The sequence below is a fragment of the Doryrhamphus excisus genome, linkage group LG5 (assembly GCF_037039965.1).
Source record: "Doryrhamphus excisus strain RoL-2023G ecotype Guam linkage group LG5, RoL_Dexc_Guam_v1.1, whole genome shotgun sequence".
Classification (NCBI taxonomy): domain Eukaryota; kingdom Metazoa; phylum Chordata; class Actinopteri; order Syngnathiformes; family Syngnathidae; genus Doryrhamphus; species Doryrhamphus excisus.
In genome coordinates, this window is record NC_136361.1 from 1,809,732 (window position 1) to 1,831,362 (window position 21,631).

General features: G+C 43.5%; 1 long non-coding RNA gene across 1 annotated transcript in view; it reads left to right on the forward strand.

The window, feature by feature from the left end:
* Window positions 1-893: 893 nt before the first annotated feature.
* LOC144898460 (uncharacterized) overlaps window positions 894-21,631 on the forward strand; it is a 30,274-nt gene continuing 9,536 nt past the window's right edge. The window contains exons 1-6 of the long non-coding RNA XR_013627333.1: window positions 894-1,115; window positions 1,821-1,930; window positions 2,623-2,833; window positions 3,423-3,640; window positions 6,984-7,204; window positions 9,775-9,878. This is a non-coding gene — a long non-coding RNA (uncharacterized LOC144898460). The remainder of the gene's footprint in view (window positions 1,116-1,820; window positions 1,931-2,622; window positions 2,834-3,422; window positions 3,641-6,983; window positions 7,205-9,774; window positions 9,879-21,631) is intronic.

Here is a 21,631-nt window from a genome sequence, read left to right on the forward strand (position 1 = left end):
TTTATCCAATTATTTGATTTTCTAAAAAGCACCTTTGCTTGATGTCATGTTTTGATGAGCTGACGGCGCATGAATGAGCACCTTTCTAAACGCTCCCACGCCTCTTCTGTCCCTCAGCCAATTGTCTTCCAGTCATGCAGGAAGCAACTTAAGTGGCCCCTTTTGTTGCAAACAGCAGACGACACACAATACTTTGTCATCGCCGTCGTGCGTCCTGGGAGTCCAAGTCACTCGGAAGGCAGACGTGTCGATTCTAAGGTACGCTTATTCATTATGAAGAAAGTGATGGCTTTGCAATGCATATTTCATGCACTTAAAGCCTGCAAGTTTCATGAAGTTGTCTGAATGAGTCGCATTTAAAGCTGAAGGGAAGTCATGTGCATCAATAATTCATCTTGGAATGAGAATTAGGACCAAGGTCATTCCCTTTTTTAAGTAGGGGGAGGTTTATTTAAGCATCTTAACAAACTTCCAGCAGATATTTGGAAAGCCAAGCCTAGTAAAACCTCACACTCCCACATTAGACCTTGTTCATCTCCATGCAAGTTCCAGCTTCCCTCTTGTGACTCGTCTGAGGCGCCTCTCCCACCACCACAGTAACCTTGCGTATTCCCCACAGTGACATTAGCAAAGCTGTAAAAGTATTTATGGGGGTACAAATGTGGGCCAGCCAATCTAAGGTAAATCTATAAATCCTGGCTGTTGATTTCTCAGGGCCAGGAGGTGCAGGCCAGTGATCAGCAGAGCTGGAAAGTATTCCCCGGGTGACTCTGTCAGGCTAACGTGCAAAATCTGAGCCGCATGCCAAACAACGCTACGCCACGACGCTGTTGTGCTCCAATAGGTTCAGTTTCTCAGCTTATTTCTTATGGGATGCATATTTCACCTTTGTTAAGCTACACAAATATGTCTGAATATAAAAAGTCAATAAATGTTGTGCTTTTATTACGGCCAACCTGGCCTTGGCCTCTAAAGTGAGGCTGAAGTGAGACCGGCCATCCATCTACCAGCATCATTAGCCGGAGCCCAACTGGGACCCGGCTCAGCAACGCTAAGGGTGGCTGTTTTACAACTTGCACCCTTTTCCTGGATTGTTTTGACCGAGCAGCGCTGAGGTAAACAATTCTGAAAGAAAGTGTTAAATGGTTCATTTTCATTTATTCATTTTAATTTATTAATTTATTATCATCCCTGGTCGTGTGCCCAGTTTTTTTCTAAATGAAAAATAATTTTAATCTGGTGACATCTTTTGACACTCCTGCTGTTTACTCTGTTTTCCGCACGAACTAGCAGTTTTTTCATACTTTGGCTGCTCAGTGGAACCTTGGTTAGCAGACGCCCTGGTTAACATGCTTTTAAGTTAACATTGGAAATGTTTGCCTCGATTTGCGTACATTTTCCGGTTCGTGTACAATATGGCAATATATCAGCGGCGTGGCTCATCTATGATGCCCGTCGTTCTTTGCTAACTAACATAGTTACGCCACAAAACATTTTTAGGTTAATATTCCACTCCAGTTGTGTAGGTGGTGATAATGGAATATTCTGCTAAAAAAAACAGGAGCAGGAAAAACACACTTTATGAATCTCAAGTTCTCACCAAGGTAAATTTAATATACCTGTAAATGTTTTGTTATATAAGCTTGGAAAGACCACCAGAGGAATTACAGGCACACAGTAAGGAACCGATATGACAGATGGAGTTTAAAAACATGCCTTTAATGACTTGTTTAGTAATCACGACTACAAATAAATACATAATACATGTACTTTATCAGCTTTTCTCAACTTTCTCTTCTAAAACGTGTACTTTTGCAAAGTCTCCCAGTAAGGAGCATCTATGAACCTCCAGACCCTACAGGAGAGAGAGGGAGAGCGGGCGGTACGCCGAGGGAGCTCCAGCTACGATATTAACAAGGAAATCAATGAGGTGAGTCAACTTAGCAGCACAATCTGTTGGGCCAAAAGTAATCATTGAATAGAAATCATCCAACAAAAAGGTTCTCCCCCGCTGTAGCCAAGTTAATAACAAGAGTCATCACAGCCTCGGCTGTAAATTGGATATTAATCCTTATATCAAGAATAATTACCACCGAAGGTGCTCATGGAGGGACCTTGGCGTGCGTGCCATTACATCACTCAGTCTCCTGGACTCTGCTCTGTTGTCATGGAGATGCTAAAATTAAGTATATACTCTGATATAATACATATATCGACGTGATTCCCTTAACTATATTGTGAGTTGCATAACTGGAGTACACTGAAGGCACCGCGAGCCAAATGTAGATCATCACCAAACATCACACCTTAATGATGGCCACCTCCCGCGTGTGCCTGCATCTGCATCAAAACATTTTTTATTTATGGGATATAGTAAATACATTTGCAGATATTTTTTTTAATGAAAATGTAACTAATTGAAACTATGTGTGCTATCGGAAAATATAATTTTAAGGATTCCTCATGAAGTGTAAAGCCTGAATTATACTGCATCATAGTAGGCTTCCTTGGTTGGCTCCTCCTCCTGCACAGCCTCGGGCGAAGCTTGGCGTTTGCTACCAAATTCAAGCTTTGGGCTTTTTTATATTAATGTACTTCATTTCTGTCTTTTCCCTTCCATAGAACATCAAATTATTGTAAAGCATTCTCAACTGGTTTGACTGCGGGACCCATCGTCGCCCCTCCGTGACAGGCGGTGACCCAGATTGCAGGAATTTTCCAACTCCAAACTTCTCCTCTCTTCATGGTGTGCTCTCCTCCAGCAGATATCTGAAGCTGTGTGTCGGTCGGTCGGGCGTCACGTGAAGTCCCCACCCTGTACTCGGTCATACAGGTACAGAAGTTGTCAGTTGACTTATAAAGGCACATATTTTGATCTCCTGGCGCCACTTGTCAAGCTGAAAAATATAGTTGTCAACCTTGAAGGTGAAATCTGTCTGCCGTGCAGACGGGGACCTATTGTCTGGAGGACTGACAAGGGTTGATGCAACAGGCTAGAGTGAGTCAAGGCCAACACGCACATAAAAAAACGCTCTTTCTTCAGCACACTTCCAGCTTCATCCCCAGAGAGGGTATTTTTCATGCTTTCAAGCAGCCAACAATGACAAGTCTTTGACACTGCTGCTTGCTGTGACACCTCTTTGAGGCCGGTGGAGGTCTGCACCACAATCACTCTTTTGATGGGCCTTCTTAAAGGAATATGGCACGACTGGAAGCATGGTCTAGCTGGGAAAACCGTGCTTTTCATGCACAGACAAGCCTGTAGTTTTCCAGACACTAAGGCGTGCCATTGCTTCTGCTGTGAATTTCTTACATTAATAATCATATTGTTCAATGCATAGCAGTCTGACAGCAGGTGTTTTCCCCCCCAAATTCTCCAAGGCCTTTATCTTTGACCCATTTACCTGTTGTCCTGTCCACAGAGATCCGTGTAGCCGTACCACCGTGGTGCTGTTTATGTCAGAGGGCGGCGTCACGCCTTCATAAAGAGCCCGCGTCTGTTTCAGATGACTGCCCCAGCGGCACTCGCCATGTGTGGCTCCGAGTGTGCATCACTTGCTTCGCCGAATCTTTCTCTCGCTCACTGAATCCATCCATCCGTCCGTCCGTACCTCTCCCCGGAGCGGTAACCGGACCCAAGGTCAGACCACACCTTCCCACACCTGCCTTTCTGGCTTTCCCGGGATGAATTACTTGCGGGCATTTCTGTGAAATCAGGAATCGGCATTGCTGTCAAGTGTTGGGTAAAACGAGGTGGAAGTGCTGTGACATCCTGATTTGTTGTCATGGCAACAGACTGAACTTACAAAGGCACGTGTCGGAACAAGCCAAATATAGTCATCGTCACATAACACCTTCGCTGGTGGCCCCTGAAATTCTTCTTCGGAAATGAAGCATTCCGGAATCAAACACGGACAGGATGATTTTACCGTTTTGAATCGCTTTTCAATTGAACCGATCAGCATTTGCCAATTAACCTAGCATGTTTTGGAATGTGGGAGGAAACCGGAAAACTGCGGTCCACAACTGGACCGTCAACGTTTCAATCGCATTTCAACCGCTTTATTATGCAACTCAGGGTTGCGTTCAAATACATTCGCATATTTGGAATATATTTTCTGCCGATTTCCAATCACACATAAATCCTGATTAAAGTATTTCTTTATTTCGATATTTGGATTTAGACCACATATACAGTACATATATAGTAAAGATGTCCCTGAATGCACCTCCAGAATGAGGAAGTGTTATTCCCAAAGACGTGTTTGTGATACACGTGTTCATGTCAGAATAAATATCAGAGGCGTGGCCACGTCCTCCCATGACGTCCATACGTTAGCCCGGGCGCTAGCATGTTCCTAGACCAGCAAATGTAAGCCAAGTGCTTTGACATTTTCACCAAACCAACATTTGATGACTTTTTTCCCCAAGCAGAGGACACTGCAGAGACGATTCCCCGACCGAGCCCCCCCGCCCCCCCTCCTGAACATATTGCACCTGTTCAATTATTTAGCTTTTAGTCTGTTGGGCCCTGAGCTGCAGGGAAAGCTTTACCTGCCGATTAGAACAGAGCCGGGCGCCGGCCGGCGCCGGCCTGATATCTCTGTTGTTGTTGGGGCTACAGCAAGATGACTTTTGCCACATTATGCAGGCGGAAATGTCATTACCTCATTGCTGGCTTGTCATTTGCTGCCTTTGCTCTCCCGGGGGCTGCGAGGATGCACGTGTGTGTCAAGGTGTGTGGAAGTCACACAACACAAACGCCTAAAGCTCACAAAACAAAGGACGGTTTATCCTTGCATGTTTGGAATATTTCAATGGCTGAACAAACCCGTTTCCGATACGTAGACCAATAAACCCTCCGTGGTGATTCTTATTAGCATACAATACTTGCATGAATATGCATTGACCAGCGCTAGAAGCCACACTTTTATGGGCTACCTCCATTGGTCACTTGTGCAAACCAAGCAAATTGGGTTGAAATGTACAAGTCTGTATTCGGCAACATCCTACTGGTTGTTGCCTTGGGCCAGGGATGTTCAAAGTGCGGCTGGGGGGCCATTTGTGGTCTGCAGCACATTCTAAAAATATAATTCAAAAAGAAATAAAGCCAAAATATTAAGGGACAAAAGTTGTGTCATTTTAGTAGCATAAAAGAAGAATAGATGCTATTTATCGATCCATCTTCTATACCCTCATTAGGGTGGTTGGGGTATGCTGGAGCTTATCCCAGCTGACTTTGGTGTTATTTAAGAAAGTCATAATATTATGAGAAACAAACAAAAAAAACAAGGAATAAAGTTGGAATTTGGAGAAAATTTGCTTGGAGAAAAAGGTCTAATATTACGGGAATAAAGTCAAAATCTTATTGAAATAATGTCAAAATGTTACAAGGAGAAAATCTACAAGAAAGTTGACATATTTGGAAAACTAAAAAGAAGAAATGGTAAAAATATATATAATATATTATTAAAATATAGAATATATTGTGAGGAAACTGAACGACGATGGAAGCCATCATATTTGCTTCCACCAGGGGTCACTGTTGAAGCAATCATAGTCTGCCTCCAGAGTCTTATCTGCTCACCATTTTTTTCCATGATCACCTTGCCATAATGAAGTAGTACAGTGTGTGTATGTACACACTTATTAGAATGATCATTTAAACACTAACATGCTATTTAATGCAGATGCTCTAAGAACAATTAGAGATAATTGATTTAACAAATGTCCATTAGTGTGCTGTGTAGTGGTGGAGATAGAACCACTGCAAACTACAGCCATCAAATCAAACATATTAGAGTGTCGATGGAGACTGAGCATCATTATCTTTGTTGCTGTTTAAGTTTCTATGTCCCCATTATAAGCCAAGCACTACCAGGAAGTGTTGTCCAGCGTTGTCTATAAACACAAAAGTCCATCTACAATTTGTTTTCCTCTATTATCCTCGCTAAAACACACGGGACTGTCGTTTTCTTGCTGGACTTTATGCTCCATGAATATCTGTCCTTTCAGGCATAGCTATGCAAATCACACCGGAGTTATTAATCGCACTTTCGCAGGGATTATGCAAATGAATACAAATGAGCAGGGAGGGAAAGGACAAAAAAATCTGGACATCAGCAAACTTGTGTTGGCCAGAGGTAAAGAGTTTAGTCTTAAATTGTGGCAGCTGTGGTTGGGAGTTACTTGATGCTTTGGATCGGTGTGCAGTAGTCCCTCGTTTATGGCTGTGATAAGTGAATTTCCTCAGAGTAGGGTATTTTAATAGAGCATCCAACATTTTATATGATTTTTAACATTTGAGCCCTCTTACCATGAAATAGCACCCCTACAGTCACATTTACACTCCTATTACCAATATAGTATACATAAGAGAAATAATACATTTAAGACACAGAACCATCCAAATACAGATTTTAACATTAGAGCCCTTGAAACATTAAATAGCACCCCTATAGTCACCTTTACACTTCTATTACCCAATTTCGTAGACATAGTACGTAAGACAGGAAGTAATGTCAGGTTCGGAGTTGAGTTTTAAGTTTGAAAAGCGGGTTCCACCCTGGACTGGTGGCCAGCCAATCACAGGGCACATATAGACAAACAACCATTCACACTCACATTCATACCTATGGCCAATTGGGGAGAACATGCAAACTCCACACTCCTAGCTGCGAGGCCTGCGTGCTAACCACTTTACCACCGTGCAGTGCCGTCATATTTGATGCGGACAAATCAACAGGTAGAGTTGGTCTAATCCTAATTTGCCCCCCCCCCTTCTTACCCCCGGGTGTGTATAAACTACACTCTAAGTCTACATTGTAAAAAGTTTATCTGAACCATTTCCGTCTTGAGAAGCTTAGTTAAAGTTATCGATATGAAAGGAAAGATATTGTGCATCTCTTTTTTTGTGGATTTTGTGGATGTGGAAAAAGTTTTCAATTTTTGATCAGTCACTAATTGCAAATTCTATATTTCAGAAATAGACATTTGAGGAGTGTGTCGATGATCTTGGCTGGTCCACATTACTGACAGGTGTGCAGCGGTGGCTCCGCCCATGGAACGTCACCATCACTCATGACACACAAAGGAATGAGGCGGCAAGTGGCGGCCGTGGCGGGACGCATGATTGACTGCTCAGCACAACATCGGCCATCTTCTGGACGATATGACGATACGCCGCAAACAACCTCCTCAAAGGGTGAGCACCTTTACTGGATTTTATTGATTTATTTGGACTACAGTGGTTATTTTATTACTTGATTAATCGATTGAATGCTGTGAGAATGCAATGACCTTGGATACATGGTGCGGCTTCACTTGATCGTTTTTTTTAAACTGACTCTTTATGTCAAAATGCACATTAAGCAAATATTGCCAAAATTAAGCATGTTCAAGCATGAAGTAAAATACCCACGTAAGGCATTCAGAAAACACATTCAAGTATTGTGATGTGTAGTACTCCACACTGGCTACTAGGTGTTAGTAATAATAGACAATAATAATGTGTGAGCCCACATTGCCTTATTGATGTCTGATACGTCTTATTTTCTGTAATTGTTACTATGTTGGGTATTATGAGTGTAAAAGTGACTATAGGGGTGTTATTTCATGTCCAGAGGGCTCCAATGATATTAAAAAAAGCATATTTATAAAGTCAGAAACAGGTTTTCTATGCTCCAACAATGAAAATATTCTATTTATAAGTAGAGTCCTGGTTTCCTACATGTACAAAAATATGCAACAATGTGACAAAATCTTAGCGTCAACTGTACAAAAAAAAACAAAAAAAAAACTGAAACACAAATATTTGTGAAAATAACCAGAAGAGAACTGATATTTTTTTGCTCTCATCACGCTTGTCTGGATTCCATCGGTATCGATCGGCCATCACCAGAGTGGAGGCTCCATGGTTTTCATGGTAAATGTTTGTCTTCCTCACACACACACACTGAGGAGGCAAAACACTCCTTCCCATTGTTCCTAATCTACCTGTGGGGCTCACAGATTGGCGGCAAGCTCACTTCTTCGCGGTTAGTCCGACTACGCCCGCCTCGGTGGCGGATGATTATTGGCAGGTTTTTGGGCAATGCTGCAAAAGGTGAGCGAATGCATTTCCGCAGATGACTGTGAGGCAAGGAAAGATTGAATTCTCACTACTCCAGCATCTGTGTGTGTGTGTGTGTGTGTGTGTGTGGTGGGGGGGGGTCAGTCTCCTGGAAATAGGCAGTGATAGATGAGTTACATGGAAGGAGACAGCTCCGCCTGCTCCCCAGCCTGCCTGAATCAGGAAGCTGTCTGCCAACTAAATGCCTCTCCCTTCCTCCTTTCCTCCTTCCCTCGTTTGCTCCCTCACACTCTCATTATAATTTTCTCTCCCCCCCACCCCTCCACCTCCTTCCTCTGCTTACGAATCAATCGTTTTTTTTGTGCTTACCAGACAACAGTTCTTTAGTCATTATAAGATTGAGCGTTATATCACTGCTTAATGAGCACTACACCCACCACAGCAGCTAATGGGCCAAAAAATAAAAGCACGTTTTTATCCACTTGGCTTTTTCCACCAGACGTGATGATGTGCCTTCATTAAAATCTTTATCTGTTCATACATGGAGTTATTTTTATTTCATCAATAAGATTAACATTTAAAAATCTAACTTCCTGTTTGACATGTCTTTCATTTTAAAGAAGCTGCGTTTTTGTCCGATTTTGCCGTTTCAGGCTCCGCTCCTAATGACAGCCGTGTATGGCATATGTGCCGTATTTGTGACCTTGTTATTGCCTGCTTCCCAAAAGTAAATATTTTCATTCTTTCTGCGGCGGCTATCCTTGGGACGTTTATTTGTGCCTGCGGGTGCGTCCTCCTTATTTACGGTGTGGGCAAATGAACACAAAGCTTTAAAATGACAGCACTTGCCATCGAGGGCACACTTGAGTCATGTGACACTGCAACCTGGCATTACTCCTAAAGAGGAATAACTGAGGTGGGGGGTGATGAAGGACACCAGTGAATTACAGGAAGTTACGGGGGTGAAATGAAGCTGTGAAATGATTCCGTTTGTCTCCAAAAACATTCTATAGCTTGAGTGTTCATGATGACAAACAATCCCACATCCTGCCTGGCGTGTAAAACACAAAGCAGTCAGTGGCGGGATTAATGGCAGTCACACTAACCGGCTGAGTGATGGGAATTTCAGCTGTTTTATAGACACGACTCTTTTGCCTCGGCTCCTTAAAAAGAGTCGTATCTTTTGGCTCCCTTAAGACGGCTCCCTAAAAAATAGCCAGGTCTTTATGTTCCTGTTTATGTTTAGCTCTCCTTCGCTGCCCAAAAGAGACGCCCCCGAGAAAGAGGCGGATCTTTCCTCTCTCAAAAGAGACCAGAGTGTTCGGCTCCTTATTTAAAAAGAGCCGAATCTTTCCGCTTCCTTAAGAAAAGAGGCGTGTTTTCCTGCGCCATCCCTGCTGCCGTGGATGGAGGTGTTTCTCCAAGATGCATCCACTCTGGTCATCCCAATAATTACTAAGCAGTCTACATCTGAGGAGGGACGGCACTGTGCTGGCGTCTAAGTTAATTATTTAATTAGCTCGTTGAGCGAGTCGTAATGGCTGGTTCATTTTGTCCGTGGTTGCTGCAGAACAGAACAGTTTCAGCGTAAAACTAGCATGTTTGTCTTCAATGTCGCATGCCTGCTTGTAGTTAATTCCATCTGTTGAGGTTGCGTTCTATTCAGTCTTTCTTGCCATTTTAAAAGACTTTTGTCATTTCAGTGCGAGTGACCACACGAAATGGAACCCAGCCCGAAGCAGTAATCTTTGAACCTTGCGTACGACAATGCAGCTGTTGAAAGGTCCGTCGTACAGGAAGACACAAAGTAAGATGGCACCTTTTTAACTACCGAATAAGAGGTTGTCAAGGGAAAAACTCCTGATGACTCTAAAATTGATGCGAGCCACGATGAGTTGTGTGAAAATAATGGGGTACAATCTAATCAAACTGGGATGCAAGGGGAGACGTCAATAAAACCCGAACAGACGGCGTCTGGAGAAGCTGTTCATGCTAAAATGTTGATTGTTTCCTCTTTGTCGGGATGAGGTGAAGGGCAAACTCACATGCCCCAGATAGACAAGGCGACTTGAATCAGGTGATAAGCATGTGGAGGACTTCTCCACAAAGGACTTCATATAAGAAAACACTAATAAAACATATTGCATTCACTACAAGTGCAAATATAGCACATTTTAGTGGAGTACGTATAGAATTTTATTGTTAAATTTTATATACCCTGCATTTTGACTATCACATAATCATGACTTACATTATCTCATAATTTTGACTTTATTATTGTTGCCTTGAGTGTTTTTCTCGCCACTTGACGCTGACCAACACGGCTATCATAGCGCTGATGATAATCAACCTCAAATCGATGAGACAGTAATTGCTGAGTCAATGGGGGAGGCTGGTTAAATATTGATACTGTTCTAAAAGGCTCATCAGGCTTTATTGACGTAACAGGGAGACAGACAGCACTGGTGGGGCGAGCGAGCGAGCGAGCGAGCGAGTGAGATAGAGAAGTGGCTCGCATCCTACTCCCGACTCAAGTTAATCAAAGAAAATCCGCCAACTCATTAGAATTTAATTGGAAATCGGACAGAAATGTGAGAAGTGGGCTAGCGTTCAACAACGTGATCAAACAGTAGATACTAAATTAATAAATTAATACATTTTTTAAAAATGGTTTTCATCATTGTCAGTGATTGGGACTGGAGTCGTGAGCTAAACCCCAAAATGCTAAATATTATTTATTGATACTCGAAGAAAGGAAGGTGAAGCGGTCAGGGTCTTGTCAGGAACTACCATCAACGATAGCGGCGATATTTCTACGTTACTCACACTAAAGTAGACGTCTCTCAGCCGTATTTGGACGTTACTCCTGCTGTTCTATCTGGTCTCCGTGGACATGAAATTAGATTTTGGTGCCATATGACAAATATTTCGATGGAGTCATGATGGGACGGGGACGGTATTTTGTGGTCCAGGTTGCTCTGTGCTGGAGACTAAAAGGCGAGATGAACAGGGACTTTGGCGTAATTATCATGATGGCCAAACGAGCTGTGTCAGTTAAACGCTGTTTGCGATTGGCAAAGCCCTGCATGCTTATTGCAGCTACTTTCTGACACCACCAATCAGCCTGATGGATTGGATCCCCAGCCTCTCCTGAGCTGATTGGCAGCTTAATGACAAGCGAAGAAGTGGGAGTTTGAGGGGGAGAAGTTAAGAAGGGGACAGGACACTTTAGGTTGCTCAGCTAATTTTAAAAGCGGGTCGTCCAACGGACGTGTGCAGGGTGCTGTGCAATGGAAGCCTGGATCCTTTCCCAAAACGGTCCCGTTTACCGAGATGAGGCAACTGGGCCTATCCAGGGGTGGGGGGCACATAAACGCTCAGCATTGGACATATTTGGTGGGACACGGTCTCCACTCCTCCCACATGGAGCAACCAATTCCTTCTCACGGAGGTGAGTGGGAAGGTGTGGGCAATCTTGACAGGCTGAGCGACAAGTAGGAGTAATCCAGTGACAGTGGCATGCTTGGACCCCCCCCCAGGCCCCCAGCGCACACCGGTCCACTGACAGAGTTAAATATGCGTCCTGCTCAGCTGTCATCCCCTCACAGCAGCTCTGCTTGAACTTCAGGCTGAAATGTTCCAATCCGTAAAAGACCCAGGATGGAAACGACCTGTGTGCCAGTTGAGCTAATTGCTTGTTGTCCTGGAATTCAAAGAGTATTTAATCCTAAAAGACGCGTGCCATGGCTTTGATGTGCGCTAATTCAATATAGATGCATCCTGGGGGGACCTTCTATGGAGATAAGGGTTACGGTGAAATGTGCCTATGGAATAACAGCACCGGGCTGGCAAACCCGATGAAAGATTTCTCGTCTTTGATCCCTCGAATATGAATAAGATAAATAAACAGGTTGCTGGAATGCATGCCGCCACAGGAAGTGTGCCAAACCTCACAGAATAGAAGAAAACGGGAGGGCGGTGTTTTCTTTTGTATTCATTTACTGTACATAAACACATAAAACATAAAACTATCTGGACAAATTCATTGGAATCTAGTATGGAGATAAGAGCTCATAATGGAACAATACTGATAAGGATTTGTTGTGCTGGGGGAGCGGGCACTCCCCAGTACCACCAACAAATATGACGTTTAGTTCTCATTATGTTCTGACTTATAAACTTTTTCTTCAATATTTCAACTTAATGCTACTAAAACTTTGTTTTTACTTTAATTTTCATCATTGTAATTATGACTTTTATATTTTGACTTTATTCTCATAACAATGTAACCTTTTCTGCAACCTACCGGTAATTTATTTTAAACAGAAATTACTTTATTTGTTCTTGTTTTTTCCTCATATTTACTACTTATATATTTTTAATTCAATATTTCATTAAATGTTGACTTTTTTCCTGTAATATTTATACTTAATACTCCACAGCTGACTTTATTTTTGTATAAGTGTTTCTGAACCTAAGTTTCCTAAAATTACAACTTTTTATTTTGACTGTTACTCATATTATTATTAAAATAACATAATTTTCGTAATATTTCAACTGTATACGACGGAAATATTATTTTCCTCATTGTTATTCTCCGAAAATGAGGACTTTTTCTTGTTGAATTACAACTTTTTTTTTATCAACATTTTGACTTTATTTCTGATGTAGAAAAACCAAAGTTCCATGCTTCAGTGAGTTCAATCCAAATCAAAACATTTGTCTTCCATCGTGCTTTGAATGCAATGAATTCTTAATAACAATAACTACCTTTTATGGGGGGGGCATTGGTGTTATTTATAGAGAGCGGCTCATATTCCAACATCACTTTACTACATTCATAAAAAATACATTGGAAGGTGATGCACAATTGTATAGAATACCTTTGGCTGAGGATAATAATATATATGCTTGTTATGGACGGCGCTGGTGGGCGGGGTTTCCTATTCACTCGACTTCAAGTCACTGACGTAGAGAAGGCTCCTCGCATGCCGGCTGGTCTCCGCTGTGCAGTCGCCGTTGGGCCGTGCATTAGCCAAGCGGATCACACAACACGGGCTGCATTATTGAAGCGCCGTGCAATCACGAGAGCTGACGGAGGGCTTTCACGTCGTTGTCACGGGATTGCATCTTGCTACGCCGCGTGCACTCGTTGGCAGCCATAACCGAAAAGCTGCTGAGTCCTAGACTCACCTAACGGCTGTTAGAACAAAATAATCTGTGTGGGCTTCCATCCTGGGGAAATTTCACACCATTCTTGGTTTGTGTTTTTTCCTCCAATATTTTTGTTGGCTATCATTCAGGACTTTTCCTAAATTTTAAATGGTTGCTGGTTCGATCCTCGGCCTGTGATTTTGACTGAAATTGCTGTGTCGTAGTTCCAGAAGCGATTGCCACCAACCATCCATGTAAGACCCCCCCCTTGGTGAATCAGCATGAATTACTGTACAATAGCCTGTTGACTGAATGGCAGCAGTCAATTTGGGGGGGGGCGCTGGAAAGTTACCAAAGTAAAAGAGCTGCCGCGAGCTGCCATTAATATTTATATTTACAAAGGCTCGGAGTCTGGGGGTCTCACCGAGCGAGATGAAGATGTGACTGACAGTCAGACTGCAGTGGCAAAGCAATCAATCAAATGCTTGATTGAAGGATATTCCCTAAACCAAGAACAGAACTCCCCTCCGGCTCTGCGGCACGTCAACTTTTCTTTTTTTTTTGGGGGGGGGGTAATTACATCAGACCAAGACCGGCTAAGCTTGGGCAAAACAAACAAACAATGGTAACATTGTGGAATATGGGATGGGTTACAGCAGGGTGGCCAAACTGCAGTCCAGGGGCCGTTTGCGGACCGTGGCTGTCTTTTATTGGCCCATTGCAAATTCTAAAATTATAATTTAAAAAAATGTAAAAACAGCAACAATGGAAAATCTGCACAAATTTCACACAGACAAATTTTATGAGCAGTTTTCCATGGTATTGTAATTTCTCATCCATATTTATTCTAATCCTGTCTCCCCTTCTTGGGTCATAGATATTTCCTGTTCAGAAGAACTCCTCCTTCCGAGTCATGGTGAGGAGATTACCTTGCAAGTGAGCAAAAATATACAGTAATATACAGTATTTCCCTCAAAGCCGTTTGTTCAGGTTGTTTTGATTTGTCTCCTTCGATGCCAGTTTAATGAAATTGTAACTCTCATTAGAACTTGTCTATTTTGGAGCTAGCAGCAGATTGTCCTTTGATACAGTCGACCAACCAACTGGACAAAAGCAGTGTGTAAAAATATTCAACAAGACCAATTTTCCATTTGGGTATTGATATATCATATTTATAATTTCCCGCCTTGGTCACACTAAAGTGTCGGATCTTCTCCGTTATCTTTCCTTAGCTTGTTTGATCAAAGTCCTTCCCGTTCGGAATCAACTGAGCTGCAGCGCCAACTGCTTCCAAAAAGACAAGTTTCTCCCTTGAACTTGTAATCTGGAGGAGGAGCGCTTGAGCCGCACGAATCAGTCGGATAGAAGCAAAGAAAATCACAACATAAGACCGCTTGAGCCTCTCGCGAAATGGCTGGATGAGAATGGAACATTGGATTTATCCAACTTTTATTTAGGAATGGATCTGTCGCCTTGTCAGGCGTCTGGATATCATACATCTAAACAAAAATAGATGAACCGGTCAGTATCGTCCTCATATTCATACGTATGTGAGCAAATAAACGGATCGGCTTCCCAATGGACGAGCATCCACGCCACAACACCCAGTCACTGATAAAGTGCCATTGGGCTAAGTAGCATCTGATGATAAAATGCCCTCATAAATTAAAAACGTCAGTCTCCATGACTAAACGCTTGTACCCCTCTAAGTTATTCAAAGCCGAAACCGTTTAGCTGTCAGCACTGTCGAATAACGGAGATATGAGTGGGAAAAGTTGAGCCTTCACTGGTGATTTCCCCCCAGACCTTTGCTACCAGGTTATCCCGCTCGCTGGTTTAATTGCACTTTACAGTTAAGAAGTGTTTTCTTAGGTCCGGGAGGAGGCCGCGGTCTTGATTTGCTTTTAACAACCCTTCAGACTGCCACTTTCTCCAGACAAGACTATATTAGACTTTAATTAATTCCGTGCTTTGCAATACTCCACGGTAGCGACGGTTCAGGTATGCAGGTCTACCGCAGCGCGGGATTACACCATCAGCATTTAATAATCCCCAATTACGGGAGGTTTTCAACTCATTTCTCCAAAATATTTGACTTAATGGCGGTTCAAAATAACAGGTTTGTTTTTAATGAGCGTGTAGAGAAGAGGAGCTACTGCAAGGTTACCCAGCATACCTTGCGGGTCGATGTGTAAGCATTATTTTGCTCCAGATCTGCCTCAATATCCAAACGAGGATCGAACCAGCAACGTTCAGATTTGGAGGCGCCCACTTTTTCTGCTTCAGTGCTTCACATTTCCTCCACAATAGAAGAAAACCACAGCTTGCGTTTAAATGAAGGGCTGACTAGAACAACAAGATGGTCGCGTCAAAGCTAAAGCAGCAATTTGGTGTGGATGAAGTGGAAGCCGGGGGCTGTGGAGTGTGTTTCCAGAGGAGATCCCGGCTGAGAGGGTGGCCGAGACGTGAGGGAGTGATGATTGGAGGCAAAGTCGGGCTGAGAAATCCCACGGCTGAGGACAACTGCAGTTACTCTTTGGCAAATAAAAGCCAGCAAACGGAAATGGAAAGGTTTGATCTCTCCGTGACTGCGTCGACTGGAGTGGCTGGGGCGAGTGGCGTGTTTGGGCGGCCCTGGGCAAATGACCCATAAGCTAACAAGTTAACTTTTCATTATGAAAGGTAGCGTATAGTATAGGAAAAAACTTTGACATGAGAAACAAAGTTATAATATTATAATTTTCCAAATATTTGTAAAATAAAAAACAGCTAAAACGTTTCCATATCAGAACATTTTTTAATGAAATATGTACAGTACATAACGTCTTTGCATGGAAAACATGAGTGGCCCTTGTCTCCTTTCATTTTCCAGTGTGGACACCCCTGACCTAAAAACCTTGTATTCGAAACCCGGTGATCCTCATGTGGGCGTGCCTATTTACTGATGGGGACACCTTTTATTTCGTATTATTTTAAACCCAAGACCGTTCCCGTGAGAGCAGGGCCTCAGCCATATTGGAATATTTGTGGAGGTTATTCTTGATAAATGAGCAAGGTCCATTCATAAGTGGGCTTCCAAACACAACATGAGGCTGTATTGGTTATATTATTTCCAGAATAAAATGATACATGAATAGAAGCCAATAGAAGAGTATTTATTCATGATTAGTACCGAGACCCAGAGGCGGAATCATTTTTTGTCAGACCCCTTTTTCAGCGCGGAAGCCAACATGAGATTTGTTTGCCATCTGTGCATGTTCAGAAGGAGGTATCTGGGCTGGGATGAGAACTTTTCCATATCTTTGTCTTTCAAAGTGCTGGAAGGCGCAGAAAAGAGTGACATGTGTGACGTTTCATGTGTCGGGCGTTTCCGTCCCCGCAGAAGCCAGCCATCAATTCTCCCGTGTATCGCTTTCCTTTCCAGACTCTAGTTTATTTACCCGATGACTTCTAGATAGGCGCTTATGACTAATCTGTTTTAAGCCGTATGTCACAGGGAAAAACGTTACGTTCTCTCAAGCTCCACAAAAACAAAGCACGTCCTGGAAAAGTGACGGGCTTCTATTTTTAAGTTTCAAGGTGAGCACTGTTGTGGAGGCACATCAGGTTTCTTATTACTTGGCTAAGCAGTCTCCCTGATTAAGGATTCTGGTTGGACGCGTCTTCTGTGAGAATCCTAATTAGTGGGACTTGAACAAAAGATCGAGGATTGGGCCATCTGCCTCACATAACGAGGAATCCTCTCTAATTAAAAACACCTAGGAGAGCTGTTAGGAAGTAATGCCTGGTTAGGTTTCTAAGGTTAGGCAGATCTAATGAACATGAAAATGTGTACAACTGCTCCTCAGTCTTTCCTGAGCGCTGGCAGGCATTGTCTCCTGGGGGGGGGGGGGGTGGATGAACAAGCCATAAAACATTCTTCCATCGTCTCTTCGGTTGTTAGCCGCACTGCAAATACATGACAGGGATCGCCGGTTTTGTAACGGCGACAATAAAACGCTGCTGCAAATGTGATGTCATGTTAAAGGACTAAATACGGAGGAAATATCTGCTAGCCAAAGCTCAGGGGTGACAAATCTGACGTTAAAAAGGTGGTATCCTGCAAGGAGACATGGTTCTCCATGGTTATTTCCTGTCATGTCCCCCTTAGGGGACAGAAACCACCGTTTGAGTCGCTGGCACCAACATTGTTCAGCATAAAAAAAACGTTATGATCACTTTCACTTTGTTGTACTATGTATGTTTAAGACTAAAAAAAAATAATAATAATGACAAAATGTCTAACTATTCCTGCTAAAATGTTCGATCCTAGAGACAGTGAAGGGCAGACTCACATGCCCAGACACACAAAGATATTTGAACCAGGGTAGAAGTATGTGGAGGACTTGCAGAATGCCAAACATGCATCCATGTTGGCAGGTCTGTCCCGGTACCGTAAGTCCAAGCAGGGGGGGGGCTAAATGGTGGGATGCGGCAAACACAGTGGTTCTTCCTGTAGTAGCTTTGAAATGAGCAAAACAACTTTAGTTGTAGTTCATTCTACCTTGAAACCGCACACACACACACATCACACACACACATGCGCGCACACACACACATCACGGCGCTGCCCTCCAGGCATAGGTTTCATTTGAGCACATTCATTACCTTTTAATTGCCTCCAAATTGCAATGTGACCCATCACATCAATAACACTATCTTTGTAACTGGAGAAATGAACCGCCTAGCATGTGTGTCAGGGTTGGTGTGTGTGTGTGTGTGTGTCTGTGTGTGTGTGTGGGCGTGAGAATGTGAGCATGCAAATGACAACATACGATACACCATGTCACATGGTGCAACGACTTCTTCTATTCATTCCATCTTGTACTCTTCTCCATGGTCTCCTGTCCTCAGGTGATGGAGCTGCATGATTGATATATATTCCAATATTCCATCTGTAATATTATGAGTTTATTCTCCTAAAATTGAACTTTTTGTCTCTTTAAAATAAGTCTTTAGTTGTGAAATTAGGCAATACAAGTTTATTTATAGAACACCATTCGTACACGAGGTAATTGAAAGTGCAAAAGAATTAAGATTATTCCATAAGAACATAAAATCATTACAAATTACAGCTTTTTTTCCCAACTAATTCAACTAATTCTTACAAAATCATCAAATTCCGATAAAGACAGTAAAGATACTAATACTGGTTGGGATCAGCCCATCCCCACCCAGACCGCTGTTGCTGTGTGGCTGATGGAATAGTTCACCGTTCCGAAAGCATTCCCAAGCAGCCGCATGCATCCCTGGGGACAAGGCGCTACGTCACTTTTTGTATGTCAGATGTCGAAACATCAGACAGACGGAAGCGAATGTCCCGGACTGTGAAAAGTCCAACACACATCCATGGAACTGGGCGATCCGAATGCTTGGATGTTGCCGGCTTGGGAAAAGCACGATGTATAAATCAGCAGACTTTCCCAGTGAGCAGTCGATAGCGGATCAATAAGTCTCCGGTGTGCTAATGGCCAGAGTTGGCTTTTAGAGAAACAAACAAGACGCCTCTATAATACCAATTTCCTTGGTGGGACTCGAACTAGAACTGTATCGGTGGGTTCAGGTACCCTTGCTGTTTTGCTCTCATTTCTCAGCAATAGCATCGTCACCTTTTATAAAAGGGCTAAAATGGCCTTTATAATTAAGGAGAATAATGCACCACTTAATTCAATTTTCTTTTTAATATTACGTTAATAATAGGAAGCGGCGGAAAGAATAGTCTGGAATACTTTCATAAATCTTTATAATGAAGTTCACTCCCTCGTTGGCTGAAAATGTCATACCTCAAGCTCAGAAACACGGCTCCTTTCTTCCGAAAACCAATTAATCTTTAGGATGAACTCTTTCCCTTTTCCAATAACAAGATCTGGCATCTCGTCGACAGTCTCAGACGGTGGAAGGAAGTGTATTTTACAAAAGGACCATCAGGAAGGCATCAGATGTTTTATGTTGCTGGGTAACCCGTGGCGACTTACGGTAACAACGGTCCATCGGCGTCTGCTTGATGGCCTTTATGATGACGGCAATTTGGGGTTGTTTGTATTGTCCGTTGTGGTGGACAATCGGTCACTGTTTATTTAAAAGAGGACTAAATATTTTTTTGAATATTTTGGGTAGGTTTCGGTTTGTCCAGAATCATCTGTTGGTTTTACCCGGATCCGTTGGTCGGGCTTTCGGCTTTGATCATCTTCTTGACTTTATGACATCTTCATGATCTCGGCTAGCAGGACATATACAGTATTCATATGTTCTTGTAATTCCAATCCTGTAACGAGTAGACAAGTGTGAGATCAGGCGTTCTTGTGGGGGGGGGGGGGCAAAGTGTGATAATATACAATAACAGGATGCCGGCACAAGTTGCCTCGCCGCAATAAATAGCCGCGGCTCCCACCGCATTCATCATATCGATTTCTCTTCAATGATATGCACACCAAAGTAATTTCCTTGTCTCTGCGTTGTCAGCGGTGACTAATCAAATTTTCCCGAGTCGACCACCTTTCTACCTCCAAAGAAATGCTTGGCTACAGGTACCGGTCACCCAAGTGGCGCCGACGTTCCCTAACAGCTTCAGCATGCGGAATCTGGCTCTTCGTGTGCAGTCGGAATACTAAACGTTTGCTGACCCACACGTTGTCCTTGCCTTCCATCCATTTAATTTCCTGCTTGGTGTCATTAGGGGAGCAGGTGGATCTATCCCAGGTGACTTCGGGTGAACAGGGTCGGTCCTGGACTGGTCCGGTCAATCTCACGGCACATCAGGAAGCTGGATTGTGGAAAAGCACAACTATGTCCCCACAGTTGATCATCTCTTATTAATTAACGTTTGCACTTCATAACGTCTCCCAAGGGTCTTCACCATCCATCCATGGATCTTCTTCCGCTGTGGTCATCAACTTGTGGTTCTGACTGACAAGACAAGATTCCGGGTGCAAGCTGCTGAAATGAGATAAGGTGGGAATGGCTGTCATGTGGGAGAAACTCGGAGTAGAGCTACTTCTCCTCTGCGCTGGGAGGAACCAGATGAGGTGATACCTCCCTAGGGAATGTCCAACGAGTAGGAGGCCCAGGGGAACACCCAGAGCAGATTGTTTCCCTACTGGGATCACTTCAGGATGCCATGGGAAGAGCTGGACACGGGGAGACGGGGAAACGGGGAAACGGGGAGGTCTGGACCCCTCATCCTAGGCTGCTGCCCTGCCCGACCTCCAAAAGCCCAAAAATGAACATCATAAAACAGTCTAACGTGTCCAGGGTCTCATCGTGGACACCTAGTGTTTGCACGTGCCCTGAACCCCCCTCCAGTGAGGCATCCTAACCAGATCTACCCGGATGACAGTGCTCCTCACCCGATAGAAGAAACTGGTTTCAATCCTTGTCCTTTCAGTCCCAAGTCAAACCTCCAAGACCATAAACGTGGGTAGGAACATCCGTGGATCCACCTGGAAAAGTATTCATCACGTCATATTCAATTTGACCACCAACTCCACTAGCTTATTGCTATTTCATAATGTGGTTTCATTTATGAAATGACATTCCAAATAGCGTTCCCACCAGCCAATCGATGGCGGCAGTGCTTCCGCCAGAATGTTTCATTTGCTGTAAATACAGAAAGGGAGCGTTATGGATCGGGGGCAGGCAGCAGGACGCCCACATGTGGTTTGGCTCTCTTCTGGGTGGTGGCACTCTGAAGAGGCATTGATCATGGCTCGGTATCCATTTTCATGGAGGCTCGGTCTAAAGTTATGACTAAGGCCTAAGGGGGCCAAGATGTTTGGAGTCAACTCGTGACCTTTGAGGTTGGTCCAAGACCGTGCTATTGATAGAAGGGCGGATACGGTTACCCACTGGAAGTTGTGGTGATTCAATAGTTATTTGTCTGTGGGCTACACAACGTCGTGTCGGCACCGAGAGGCACCGCACCGACATGGAACCATCCGAAGAGTAAATACTCTAATCTGTGTAACAAATATATGAACCTTGTCTCCAGCGCTGTTGGGGTTGGGAATGGTGATGCGATACGGCGCTTCACATTTGATCCCGTGTCTTTTGGGAATCCGCCATTCCGTGTGGAAATCATTAACAGGAACCGAACTCTAGTTGTTATTTATGCAGTCATTCTGACATTTCTCTTTCAGCAGCATCACACTTCAAGCCGTCCCCGTCCTCGGCCCCCTGCAGAGCAGCTGGAAGGGGGGAGGGAGCACAGTGTGTTTTTCCAAACAGGCTGTTATTGCCACCCACCTCTGCACGCTGGTTAACACTCCTATTTCTCTTTGGAGTTCCGGCTCTGGTGAATTTTCCTAAAATACACATATTCATCACCGCCAAAGGCATAAACAATTATCAATCGGCTTTAACCCAGTGTTC